Source organism: Numida meleagris, chromosome 2 (genome assembly GCF_002078875.1).
Source record: "Numida meleagris isolate 19003 breed g44 Domestic line chromosome 2, NumMel1.0, whole genome shotgun sequence".
Taxonomy (NCBI): domain Eukaryota; kingdom Metazoa; phylum Chordata; class Aves; order Galliformes; family Numididae; genus Numida; species Numida meleagris.
The window spans coordinates 60,489,565-60,501,339 of NC_034410.1; the positions used below are offsets into that span (position 1 = coordinate 60,489,565).

The 11,775-nt window shown below is 40.5% G+C and overlaps 1 long non-coding RNA gene across 1 annotated transcript in view; it reads right to left on the reverse strand.

Moving 5' to 3' along the window:
- Positions 1–742, reverse strand: part of LOC110394946 — a 37,373-nt gene extending 36,631 nt beyond the window's left edge. Inside the window, exon 1 of the long non-coding RNA XR_002436054.1 lies at positions 160–742. This is a non-coding gene — a long non-coding RNA (uncharacterized LOC110394946). The remainder of the gene's footprint in view (positions 1–159) is intronic.

Consider the following 11,775-nt stretch of genomic DNA (forward strand, 5'->3'; position numbering starts at 1 on the left):
AACTCTGATTTCATGTCTCTCATCTAGCATCCTGGCTAAAAGTAGCACCGATTAGTTTTACCCTAAAGCCTCCATATATAATTATAACATTTAATTTACTGGTTCCTATTTTCCAACAAAATCAGAATGGGTTATTTTTGGCTAATGCATGATACTTACTTAGGATCCTCTGACTTGGTGACCACTTCTGCCCGTGGACTCAGATTCAGAAAGAGTACATACTCAGTGCAGATGCATACAAACAACTGGTTTTGGTGGAAAATGTCCCATTGCAGGATGAGTCCATTTTGTTAAGTGAACGGCACAGCTAGGAAGCGATCTGTCCTTCCAGCTCTGATTTATTTCTATTACCATGTGTTATCTCAAGGAAGAAAATGCCAAACGCTTAGTGAAGTCGTCCTCTTCAGAGCATATTGCAGAGCTGCTTCTGCCACACTGCCTTCACATCTTGGATTCTTGTATGCAAAACAAGAGCAGTGGAACAGTTACGGTTGATTGAAGCAGAAATTTTGTCCTCAGATCTGATCCTAATCCCTTTTGGGATTGCTTTAATGCTATCGAGGTTTCCATGTCATCTTTCTCCAAAGAATAGCTTAGGGTGACCTCCAAGAGCAAAAACATCCCCGAAAATACAAGGAGGAAAAGAAGGAAACTCTGTAAAAGAAAAATTAACAGAGATTTTGCTTTGATCTTACTGTATTGTTTTGGTTTTTCTTCTTTTCTCAAAGTTCAAGTATTTTCTAGCCTGTAGCAATGCTAGCAAATGGAATGTATTAACACACCCTTCTGCTTGTTGACGATTACTATATTAAGATAGGCTTTAGATCAAAAAGCAGATGGAAAAACAGAGGTATAGTTTACAAACTTTATTAAGGAAGAAAAGTCTAACTTAAAGATACCTTGTAAACTTTTATCACTACTGTTAATTATTAAAGCATACAGACTAATTTTGCATCTGCTGTTGGAAGGAGTTGATAAGGGCACCTCTGAAGAGCTTCAAGGATCATGCCTGCCTATTGGTTTTGACTGCATTTCCCCCAGGCAGTTTGGTTTCTCTGTGCAGTAAAGATACCCAGCTTCTAGCACAACGCCAGCATGGGTCTGTCCTTACATGCAAACAAAGCCCAGAGAGAAGCAATTTTTGCTGAGAATGTTTCTCACACCAAAAATGCTAATTTGCTGGCATAAGCTTTAAATTGGAGCTGTACAACATCCAAAGAGAATTGCTATGAGGTAAATGACATAAGGGGGTGCAGGAGTAAATAAATACCTTGACTGGATGTATTCAAACACATTAGATAGTATTTTCACCTCTCCTCCTCTTCCCTCCAGGAGACAGTGGGAGACAAATTACATTACAAAGCTGTTAACGACTGCAAATATTAAATGAATTATTAAAAATCATTACAAACAAGCTTTATCTTCTTCAAGCCAAAAGGAGCCTGAGAACCTCTCAGTCCATTCAGTGAAATGATTCATTTGTTGCTGACCCTTGCCAGCACGCTGCATTTGTGCAGTCCAGCTCCAAAGGCCTCAGGACCGCTAAGACTTTTGGAGAGGCAAGGTACAGCAGCAGTAGCCACTAGAGGGCATTCAAAACACAATTTTTCAAATTTTTGGGTGCCCATAGCACTCAATAAAATCAATTAACTAGTGTTGTGGACAGAGTAAGTTAGAGAACACCTACACTTCTCAAGTCATGTTTGTTCAAGACCTAATGCAGGTAATATATGTCCTGACGCTACCACAAATGCTGTTCCTATGTAATTACAGACAGAATTACACCACAGAGGACTCAAATCCTATACTAAAAGCCTACTTTGGAGTATAAATATGCAGATTTTCATCTCTTATTTGCTTTTTTTTTTTTTTAGTTGGGCTTCCAGTAGACATCAAAGTAAATAGAAAGGTGGTAGGGTCTCATTACTCCTTCATATGGAGAAGTGCAAACGTACACTCTATTCTTCTGACATGAATACAGCCCCTCACAGGTCTCCTAGTTTGGTTGACAAGATATGATTTAGCAAGCACCTTTCCTCTGCTACCTTTGCCCTAATATCACTGTTACCTTCTTTCTGCAGTTTGCATTTTCAATTAAAGAGAAATAGATATATTTGGTTTGCCTATTTGTTTAGATTAAGTTTTAGAAAATCCATCACATCCTTCCTCATCAGCTATAGCTGGATTATCCACTTATTCCCAGAAAACACGGGTGATATATAAGATAAAACCATATCTCATCAACTAAACAGATGTGAGGTTTAATGTGCTGCCAGCTTGAGAGGAAAGATGAGTCTAACTAACAAGAGGCCAGTAACACAATTCTGCAGTTTGAGGTCATGGTTCAGAATTTATCGAGGGCCTTTCTTTAGTAAGAGCCTTTCACTTACTAGTGTCAGCTGTGGTAGTGCAGTCACAACCAGGAGAGCATTTGAAGTTTGAATCAGTACACTGAACAACTTTGTTCTGACTTGAAGGTACTTTAAGGAAAGAAAAAAATAGTGCTGCAACTTGTGCATAAGGTTCTGGGCATTTCTTCCTGTGGAGACCTGCTTAGTCATTGTTTTCTTCCTTCAAGCCCATTTTACCTGTCAGGATAAAAGTGCCCAACTATGCAATAAACTTCAGTCAAAATCTGTGATAGGATCTTCTAGGCTGGTTTATGGGATGGCTATGCTGTGAAGCCCCAACCTCTGTGAACACTGCTTGTGGATATACTCTGCTTTGAAAAGCTAGGCTGTTTCCGCTGATCATCTCATCGCCACGTTACTTTCTCAGAATGAATACACTTGGGACAGGGTGGGTCATAGAAACAGCGCATACATGTTTCTAAGGAAAAGACTGTACGCTGCTGCTACTTGTGTCAAAGCAACTACAAACACCCTGCTAGAAACATAAGAATTTTGCTCTCAATTTTCATTGATGAGCAGGCTTGGAGTCTGGAGGCCCAGTCTCACATGCCGAGTGCTAAGTGCCGCTGGCTCTCTCCCCGCACAGGCTGCAGAGGGAAGCCAGGCCCAGGCCAGGCAGCTTGTACAAGGGGCCACAGGATGGTGGAACCCTGGTGCCCCTGGCTGCAACTCCTGATACTGGGTGGAGCTGGTTCACCCAGCAGGCCTCTACCTGCAAAGGCCCTCCCCTGTCCTTTATCATCACTTTGTGAGAGTGGAAGAGGATCTGAGGTGTAGATGTGGGAAAGCAAAATGCTACTTTCACTAGGATAAAACAGGGACCAGAAAACACAAGACAACAGGGTGCCACAGTGGAGTCAAAGTGCAGAGGCTCACTACGATCAGGCTTGTTAAAGGAATCCCCAGCTCATGCACATCAGAAGAGAACAAAACAGAAACCACCCATCATTACATGCAACTCTAATAGTTTAACTGTGATCATGGCCCACAAGGATTGATTTTTCCTGATGTCCAGGTTGAGAGAAGAAGGAAAGTTGGAAAGCAATGTCAAGTAGCTGTGGATGTGTCTCCTGGAAAACATGGGCTTCTTTTCTCGTGTAGCTGCTCTGTTTGGGAAGGCTGAAAGAGGTGATGGCCTTGCCTGAGGAATCCACAAGCCCTGTGGCTAATCTTGAAGGCTCTGCCATTCAGAGCTTCCTAAAATTAATATATACATCTTCTGGAAAGTGCCCATTGACAGATTTAAGTAGATCACTTTATGTCCTCTGATAAAGCTTGCTTGTCAACAATTTGGGAAAAAGCGTTGGGAAAAAAAATAGTCTCACAAACACACATACTCACAAAAGATAGCAATAAAGCCAAGCCAAATATTAGAACGGTGATTTTATAAAATGTTGCATTTTATTGCTTCTGCATGTCAAGCTATATTCTCCAAAACCAAGCCAGAAACAAAGCAAGGTTTACTATAGGAAAGAGCTGCTGCTCTCTCTGAATCTCTCTCTGCAAAGGACCATCTATAAGAGAAATGGAGACCTGAAACAAAGGCTTCGGGTTAAAATGATATTAATACTTCTAGTAAATGCATTGTAACTGTGGAGGTTTTCTTCTGCTTGTGATAGGGTTGGCAAGAACCCAAAATAGCTGAAGCACTGAGATACACACCTCTGGGTATTGATAATTTGGTAGGATATGAGGTGTTCCAAAGAAGTCTAAGTGTACTCCAGGTCTCATCTATGATCTGAGTATGGAATATATCATCCTTACAGCCTCAAGTGCAGTTCCAAAAGGTGTGGTATTCCCAAAGGTACAACTAGATGGAAGTCTTTCCTGATGTATAGGATATACCTGCCCACCTTGCCCCCACATGTACTCATATCTTTTATTTCATTCACCTTTTCCAAAGTTTTTGCTTAGAAACCACTGTTTGTCTCTGACCTTATCAACTCATGAGCCTTATGAGCCATCCCTCTGAGTACATTGGGACATCCCACACTCTCTCAGTTAGGGATGTGAGTGAGTCTCTTTAGCAGTCAATCTATAGAAATTACCCTGTTACGGGAGTAGTTAGGACACGAACATACAGTTGTTACCACATTCATATGACGTACTAACCTTACATGACTCCAGTAGTAACTCTTTTTATGGTACTTTGTGCCTGGCTGAGGAATGTGCATTGCCCAGCCTACTACAGGAAACACTTTCTTATTATTCATGGATTAGGACTGTCAGATAGGCTGAAACTCCACAGCCTGTACTGCATTTATTCAAATGGATGCTGCATACGGTCTGTGTCTGTGCCTCGTGCCTGTGCCTCTTGTTCACAGCAAGTGATTACTTCCGTAGCCTTTGCGCAAGGAAAGAATAATGGCCTGAGGCAGCCTTTTAGGTCAAAACCTGAAGGGAAGAACACAACCACTGCTGGAGCAAATGCAGATTACATACAAATGTCCATTACAATCACACTCACATTGCAGTGGGATTTCAGCCAGCCATTTCTGCATTAGCTGCCTTGCTTGCCTGAGAATTATTTTTCCTGGATAGGGCTGTTCTTCTCAGCTGATGAATTTTCTAGACATTGAGTGTGACTGTTGAAGCAGCTTGGTGAAAGTTGTTAGGGTTACCTGGCCAGACCTTAGACATGAGTTTCCCATGAACAGCAATGTGCTTCATTTTCCTTCGCCCTTCAGGATCCTAGTTGTGCTTGCACTACAGCTTTACGAGCAGTAATGCACTTTTTGATGCTCCTCCCACAAACTTGTGTGTTGCCTGCTCTATAGGCTTGCTGTGGCCCCTAAAACACTCTCCTTTCTGGTGTTTATGCTTTTGTGATGGAATTTTTCAAGAGTTATTGTACAGAGGAAAGGTCTGTGGCTGAGAGGTGACTTTAGCCAGTGCATCAAATTCTCTCCAGGATCAGAGATACTCCTGTGGCTACTCTAAGCTTCAGGAGCAGAACAGACCTTGAGAGCTTGGGATTTCTGGCCAAGCATATTGTCCTGTTGTGACAGAAGCTTATTTATTTGTGTCCTTTTTCCAAGCAACCGCATGCTGCCTCTCAAGATAGTGCCCTCATGTCTTAGGTCCTAGTCTGTAAGTGGTGGTAACAAGTTCTTTCTTCTGTCCTTCATTTTTCTGTGTTCAGACTGTGAACTCCTTGAAGGACAGACCATCCCCACAATGAACAGATCTCCTAGTGAAAATCAGAACCAACAGTAACATGGCACCTGGAAGAAGTGTAGTTAGTCCAACAAGTGAAGCTTGAACAATTAATTTAGATAGCATTTTTTGGGAGTCATTTCCACTGACGGATGGAAATGGATATTTCCAATGAAAGGAATCTGCATTCCTTTCAGGGCAGCCTGAACAGCTCATCTTTTTGTTTTTATTTCCCCAAAGCATTCAAAAATGTACTTGTGAGGGTAAAGACTTGCTCAGGGAGATGCAGTTGAAGCTTTTTTAAAGTTTCTGACTTGATTAAATGCAGCAAGATTACACTCCAGTGAAAAATCTAGTGTGTGTGCCTAGTCATGTCAGGAACAGCAGGAGTACATGGAGAAACAACTGCTCTGAACTTCACATGATATTACCAGTAAGAATGAAATGACAACGTTTTCCTATTTTCTGTTTTTGGTTGTAAAGCCTAATTCAAAGATAATTGCATTGCTCTTAAGTCAGCAGTTTAGCTTTCACTTTTAAGAGGAAGATGTGAGGGTAGGGATTTGAATGAGATAATATCCTTTAATCATTTACCATAATTAAGATAAATGAACTTTGGGCACTGCATATCTTTCCACTTACATCTCTGCCCAACCCTGCTTCTTTAAGTCTGCTCTCCTAATATTTTCCCATTTCATTTGGAATGGGAAACTGAGCATGTTGTCAACTTCAGCCTTAAAAAGTGTGAAAGAAAAAAAAGAGAAAAGAGAAAAATATCTGAATAAAGGATATAAATAAATTCCAGCTACATACAGACCAAATAGTCACTGTTTTTACACTGGCCATTTTACTTCAGTTTCTTTTTTGAGAGTTCATGTACAATTTAAGCCTTTAGAATAGTGTTTTTGAATCTTAGATTAGTTTCCTTATCCCAATAGCAGCTTCAGTAGCTTCTCTGAGATAAAATACATGTAATCTCAGAGACAAGAATTTTCTGTCCACTGCTGAGTCAAAACTGCCACTGAAGATAATGTTCTTGCTGAGAGAGTCTAAGAATGCAAGCAAGGTTTGTGGGAGGAGGTAATAGTTTTTATCAGACTGGCTGATATAGCTGAAAAAGCAAACAAGAGTCTGGGTACAGAAATTCTTCAAGTCAAAAAATAGAAAAAGCTGAAAAGCTAGATACAAACTGTAACAATTGCTCTAATTTTAACCTGATTATGCTGTCCCCATAGACTATGATGGAGGAATGACATTCCCAGTTTGTGCCTGCAAAACAGAGATGAAGGTGCTTGACAAGGTAGGACAAGAAGATGTTGGTACTGAAGACACTAACTTGGAATCTGGGCCTGCTTTCAGAGGAGCAAAGGACCTTTGGAAGTCCCTTCCAAACTCAATTATTAGATTTTGTTTTACCTCTTCCCATAAACTGTGCCTTTTTAATGGTAAAATTCTGTCTCCTGAATGAGAACAGCATCCATGGACCAGAGCACTGACCAGTTCCTTTCTCCCATTTTAATCTAGACTGTGGGGTGACACAAGCCATTTAAAGCTTACAGCTTTATCTCAGATGTGAACTCTTACAGATGAGTTCCTGTCCTCTTTGCCATGAAAAGCTTCTGATCTTTTTGAATCGTTCAGCTGGATGAAATGTGGAAACCCTTTAGATCTGTGAAGTTTTCTATACCTGATGGGGAGTGCCATAGGTGGGAACCAGTGGTATAGGTAGGAACTGGACTCTGCTTTCCATCAGGCATCAACATGTGTTGCAGGAAAGTCTGGACCCAAAATGGAAGGCAAAAAGACCAAATGTGGTGGTAAGGTGTGCACATATGTAAGGCGAGGAAGAGCAGGAGTCAGGGAGCTGCAGTAAGGGGGTGCAGGAGGGTGTTTTAGATGCTCACAAGAACGGTCATGCACACATCCCCAGAGACATTTGACATCGGGGTCAATCATGTCTTTCAGCTATTTGAAGGATGACATCGCTGCAAGTTTCAAAAGGATGATCTGCAAGTGCAGCCAAAGCCGGCTCATTAGAGCACCTGCCAGTCTTTATCAGTTGTCAAATAAAGCAGATGGATTTAGTCAGCAAACCTGCAGATAAAACATTAAAGGTTTTGTTGGCTTTTCTTTCTTACTTCAGGCCTCACTTCAAAGCTGATTTCTGCTTTAAAGTTCTGACTCAATCTGACAAATAAAAGAAGTTTAAGTTCCCAGTTAACAATGTTTATTAACAACAACAAAAAAAATCCACAGCTGACCATTACAAAGTTTATCATAGATATACTCAACAGTAATTTTTTCAAAAGAGAAGGGAAAATAGTTTAGCAGAGTATACAGCAAAATCATTCTATAAATAGAAAAGCAAACATTAATGATAATCGCGCAGTAACAAGCATTCGTTACCTCTTGTCCCAGTAGCTTAATATATTTTACAAGAAGCAATTGTGGCACAAGTTAAAGGGCATAATGAATGTAACATCTGGGTGCTTTGGTTAGAGAGAAGTTCTCAAGAATTGATACTGGAGCTAGTGAAGGAGAGCTACATCACCCCTGGTAGGGTGGATGTTAGGGACAATTGTCCCCTGTAGTTTAGGGAAGCTCTAAGGGCTGCTATAGTACAGGTAACTCACTGATGTATCTGTTTTGGAGCTGGCGTTTGCTGCCATAGTTTGCCCTCAGCAAGGCTGTGCTCTGGAAGCCCAGATCCCTCCAGTATTGATCACCAATGGAAAAAAATCCCCCTGACACCCCTTCAACCACTTTGGATACCAGCAGCAATGTTATCTGGTTCATCAAGCCTAGTTTGGTGTGGGTGGAAAATCCTTATCACTTAGGTGTTTGTGCAATACAAAAACATTAGAAAGAAACATAGATACCATCAGGGGGAATTCGTTAACGAAATGCAAATTCATCTTCTCAGCAAGCTACATATATTTTCCATTCAGCCCTAATTATGATTTACAGTCATTACAAAGAGCGCCTCTAAATATTTATCACTTTTCAGCAGCTGCTTCCTAATCAATGTCACTGCACATGGACTAGAAGTTGCTTCAGATGTATCTCTGATACTGAGATTGAGAAATGAGTGTCTTTCTGGGATTATTGCCAAGGACATAAGTCTCAGAGCCATTTCATGAATATAGAGGTGTGAAGAAGGCACTTGAGGAACAGACTTTATCTTGCAGTGATGATTCAGGGAGATATAGTTGGAGAAGTAAAGAAGTTACAAGTGCTTGTCAGAGAAGATAGTGGTAAGAGGAAAAAGAGCTTTGACAGAATTCAAGCAAATCCTTTCTGGTGACAAGTAAGAATGCACTGGTTCCATTTGGCAAGGCCCTCATTTATCACAGGGGTACAAAACTAATTATGTGATTCAAACAAGATCTGCGAAGTGATGATTTTAATTATCTCTTATATGTAATAATTCTTTGCCATGCAGACATGAAAATGATTTCCTGCTCCCAAAAGATTGCGTTTGTGCTTAGAGAGGAGAAAACAGCCCAGATTCTACCTTAGACACCACAAGCCTGCATCTGCCGCAATATCATCAAAGGTATTGGAATAACACAGGATTTAATATGTAATTTAGAGTGATTCTAGTCTCAAATTATACAAATTATGGTTTATCACTGTACTCTTCCTGATACCTAGAGACTGATATGCATTAAATCTCACAGAGAATCTCATTCAGTGAGGAGTACCTGCGGCTGATACAATGGCGGACTTGCACCATGTTGATACTCCAAGGAAAACCACCTAAGTCAAAACAAATCATCAAGCATGCAATCTCTGCGTCTGGTTTCAGCTGACATTTACCTGGAGCAGCACCAGCATTCAGGTGCAGTTGTAGTAACATCTAAATCTTTGTTTATGGCGGGGCATTAGCATAGAATGAGTGCCAGTGAAATTAGCCCACCGTTGTACTGGATAAACAGTGCTTGGGCTGAGACAAATGAGCACATGGATCTTATCTGTCAACACCCAGATCATCATCTAGTCTTTCACTTATTGTCTGCTCTGTCAACAGTTCTCCTGTAGAGAAAAGAAATGGCAACAGCAGTAGGAACAGCAGCCTGCAGCGCACAATAAACTTTTTTCTTTATCAACATGCCAGGTCATAAAAACATGAAATTTTGAATTTTGAAGACACATTGCTACTGAAACAGTGAGCCTCTGGGCAATGTTCAGCAATGGGATTACAGTGAACTCCACCTTGAACAAGCATTTGATGATGCAGATGTTGCAGAGTTTGGTAGTTGCAATTGATCAGTGTCATGATTCACCAGAAAACCCAGGTCTTTAGTCAAGCATTCTGTTTTATTTTGATTTTCTTTGTGCATTTGTGTCTGTATCTGAATCAGTGGAGAAGTATAACAAACAAACAAACAGAAAACCCCAACAAAGCACAATACTTCCATTAATGGAGTATTTTGGCTGGAAGCTTTATCGGTAAAAGAAGGAGACTCAACAGTGTGTTTCCCTTATTTCCTTGCAGCACAGTTTTCATCTTCTGTTTCCTTTTCCTTATCCATCAAGCTGCTATGAAAAGGTGTATTTCAGGATGTGGGCACAGAGCGATGGAAAGTACCGTAGGCAAACATTAGCTCCTCAGTCAGTGCAATTTTCCTCTGCAATGTGTTAATTTGAGGAGGCTCACGAAGGAAAGATTTATCAGTGTGCCAAGGCTGCTGATAAAAGGTGACCTACTTCCATATCCAGCCAAATTTTTATTCCATTTCTTGCTGATCCATCAGGGTGCACAGAATGAGGTGGAATCATACCCGGGAGCATGGCCTGAGCACAGGCTGTCAGGTTTGATGAGCTGCCATGCACCTATTGGGTCGGGCACTAACATGGATCTTGGGAAGGAGAAGAGGGAGATATGTAGCTGGTAAGAGCTATTTGCAGGAGTTTATGACAGGCATGTATTTAGTCAGAGTATCGTGTAGAGGAAAGCCATGCCTTGGTGAAGGAAGATCTCTTGAAGCAACCACCTGCCTCTGAAACCTCAGGATATCTGGCTGCCTAGCCATGATCAGCTCTCTAATCATATTGTCAGGGTTCAAACTGTCATTAAAAAGATCACCGTCTCCCTTTCTGAGATGAGTTGGGCATCTGTGAAGCCTGTAACATCCTTGCATCTTCAACAAGGCAGAGAAAAAACTATTTAAATTAAATGGTTTTAGTACAAAGAGGATCTGGCAGTGGACAGCTTCATATTATTAACATTTCCCAGGAGTGATGTTCCACAGTGGCAAGCTGATGTAATTACCAGAAGTGAAGTTGTAAGTCCCATTGAGAAGACCAGGAGATTTGTTAATGACTTCAAAGAGGTAAAGATTTGTGTGGATTTGCACTGGGATAGAAAATGCAATGGGTTAGAAAATTGGGTCCCTCAGTGTCTTTAATCTTTTGTGAGCTTTATCCAGACATTTTAGTCTACAGGGGATTAAATTAGCTCGCAAGAGACACTTCCTAAACTTTCTATCTATCTGAATATTATGTTGTGTAAATTTTATTCTATTAACCAAAAAAAAATATGACCTTTTCAAAGTTCTTTGGATTAATGTCTTTTGAACACCTAACATTAGCTTAGTGTTGGCATAGAATTCACTTTCATGAAAGTGGAGATAGACGATGAACCAATAGTGATTTGCCTTTGTGCAGGAAATTCACGTATGTATTTAAACATGAAAGAAGGTTCTCAGGATGAACCAGTAAATTATCAAAACTGACAGGTCAGGATAAAGTACATTGAAGAAGGCATTTGAGAGAACTTGTAGTACAATATATATTACAGAGAATCTGTGAAAGCACATCAACAATTGTTAGATTCTTTAGAACAACTTGTTCTAAAGTAAATGTGTAGATATGTTCACAGTTATTTACAACTGATCACGTGTCAAGTTTTGTGACTTTTTTTTTAAGGGATATTTCTATAAAATGTGAAAGAACAAGCAGCTGAGGTAAAAAAAGATCATACTTGTGATTTAATGGAGCCTTGTGTCCATATATGTATGGATCAAAGGGATATCTACGCTCAGTCCATGCACCATGAAGAGATGTCCTGGAGAATCCAGTGGTCTGAGGATGTCACTCTTCTTTTACAGCTAAGGTAGGTATGTCCTATAAAGTAGTAGGAGTCAGATTTTCAAAAATGGCCAGCACTGTGAAAGGACTCTAAATCATCTTGATCGGAAGGTTC